The sequence below is a fragment of the Pinus tabuliformis genome, chromosome 7, assembly GCF_031772625.1.
Source record: "Pinus tabuliformis cultivar Carrire ecotype Pingquan chromosome 7, CPIR1, whole genome shotgun sequence".
Taxonomy (NCBI): domain Eukaryota; kingdom Viridiplantae; phylum Streptophyta; class Pinopsida; order Pinales; family Pinaceae; genus Pinus; species Pinus tabuliformis.
Window position 1 is genome coordinate 933,494,622 of NC_142293.1, and position 2,540 is coordinate 933,497,161.

Consider the following 2,540-nt stretch of genomic DNA (forward strand, 5'->3'; position numbering starts at 1 on the left):
GTAACCGGAATTATGGCTTTTTTCCAAACATTTAATGAAGTCTCATAACCATTTTTGGATATATATATATATATATATATATATATATATATATATATATATATATATATATATATATATATATATATATATATATATATATATATATATCTATATATATATATATATATATATATATATATATTTATAATTTATAATTTATTGTATGTTGATGAAGAGTTGTTGTTCTCAAATAACACATTCAAGTTGGAATGTTTAGGCTCCTTGTTTTACCTACACGAGAATTAGATACCAATGGCATTTTCCTCTTTCGCCCTCCCAATTCAGTGCCAATACGCCCATTGGCAATTCCATATTCCTTTTTATTTGCTTCACCGATATCACTACTTGGTTGATCCAGCGAAGGTGTCTCAGGCACAATCATTTGACTTTCTCTAAGTGGCTCTCTTGAATCATGCCCTTTGTTTGGCGTTTCTTGCAGGTGCGCTTGCGAAGCAACATTCTCATGTTCCTCATCGAATCCTTCTTCTTGGGAACATCCTAGATCTTCAGAAAGGTCCATAAACATTGGAAAAAATGAACAATTGAACATGTATCCTGTGGTTGATGCTCCAAATCCAAAAAATATGTTTTCCATGTTGTATTTTGGCCTATAAATCCGAGAATAAGGACTTGTCAACAAGTCCAATTGATGCCTCACAAGCTCCTTGCATTTCTTTGTCAAATTTTGGATGAAGTGGTCATAGGCCCACCTCAAAGCAACATGAAAAGCAATATAGCCTCCAACCCCAACAATGGTGCTTCTCTCACAATCAAAAGAGTATTCAATTCTTGTGCGCTCAATTGCAAGTTCAAATTTAGAAACAACAACAATTGTACACCTCAAAGTAGGATCAGTTGCATGAATTGTGTCCAACCAAAGTGAAGAGCACCACTCCACACTACTTTGTTGAAGGAATAGAAGTAAACGGTGGGTGGGTGTTGCTAATGCCTTTACCATAGCTAAAATATCATCCGGTGTATTTCTGGTTCACCCTTCTTTTCCTTAAGAACGAATCCAGGGGTATCAATGATTGTCAAATTTTGGAAGTAGGCATACTCTATTCGCATCACAATAGGTTTCGCAGAGGCTGCAACATGGAATTTCTTCAAATGCTCCTTTGTTCTGCTTTTGATGGCATTAAAAATAGCAAAAGACAATGCATTTGGAGCTTCATAGTCATTAGAATCCTCATCCTGAAACCGACAGTGGGATTCTAGAGCCAAAGGGTTGTGCACCATTTGCAACATCAATGGCCTTCACATTCCCATTTCAACTTCTCTAACATTGAATCTGAAGCCCAATAGAGCTTCTAGCAGAGAACTTTTTCCATCAGATTGGCCACCAAGGACAACGATCTCGGGAATTTGGGGCTTCTCACCAAATGCCACAGCACTAGTCTGCATCTGATTGTAGGCTTCGAATCGAGATCGAAAATCCGACAATGCATAAAAGTTGTCAACATATCTACTCTGTTGAGATTGAGAGTGATATTCTTCCCTCCGGCTTTGGTTGGGTGTCGTCATGGATGCCTTTGGCCCGGGCATGTTGCGCTAATGAATTTAATCCCTTAGCTCAACTGAAAAAAATGTGACAGGATCAAAGCTTTTTTGCCAAGAGATCTTCAACTGGAAACTCTTGTAGCTCCAGGGACTTTAATGTTGAACCCTCCTCGACCAGGCGCTGATGTCAGAAACAAGGCGACACTGGCTGAAGGTTAGGATGAAGAATGCACTGGTTGAAGGTGAAGGTTAAGATGTTCTTCAATTTCATCAACACTGAAACCACCATGGCTACTAGGGGATGCCTTCTCTGCACAAATGGGCTTGTGTAGTGTAGAAACACGTTGGAAGAGCCAACAACAATGATCATCCACGTGTTAGATGTCAGATGAGGTGTTAGATATCAATTGGATAGATGTCAAATTTTAATTAGCTTGAGCAATGAAAATGAAGGCTCTTATTTGCTAGGATGAACAATGTTCGCTCACCCCAAGCCCGCAAAGAAAATGCCTTTCGACTTAAATATAAGACCTTTGGCTTTCTTTATACAAATATATTTTTTGCATCTAAAATACCAAAGATAAACTATTTGAAACCCCACCCAAATGATTTGAAAGAACTAAAGAATATAAGACCATGTGCTAATAAAACACTATTAGAGTTAAATTTTATTTGGAATCACTATAGACTATTTAAAAACATATCTAATTTTAAAAATGATAACTTATATTTGATAATGATTTCTTAAACTGAACTTCTAACATATATTTTGATCTCATAACTCTCTAATCAACAAAACCAATTTTATACCTGGCTTAATATTTCCGTTATTTAGTAATTTATTCTCCTTATTAATGTAGAAACCGTTGAGAATTCAAATGAAGCTTAGTGCAACCAAACAAATATTTACCCTACAACAAATATCAATGTTCAAAAATTCGGAAGTGGTTGACCATTCTTGTATGCCTATCCTATATTAACTACTCTAAAATTATTTT

General features: G+C 36.1%; 1 pseudogene; it reads right to left on the reverse strand.

Annotated features, from left to right (window-relative positions):
* Positions 1 to 241: 241 nt before the first annotated feature.
* Positions 242 to 1,587, reverse strand: LOC149250706 (dynamin-related protein 5A pseudogene; annotated as a pseudogene).
* Positions 1,588 to 2,540: the final 953 nt, after the last annotated feature.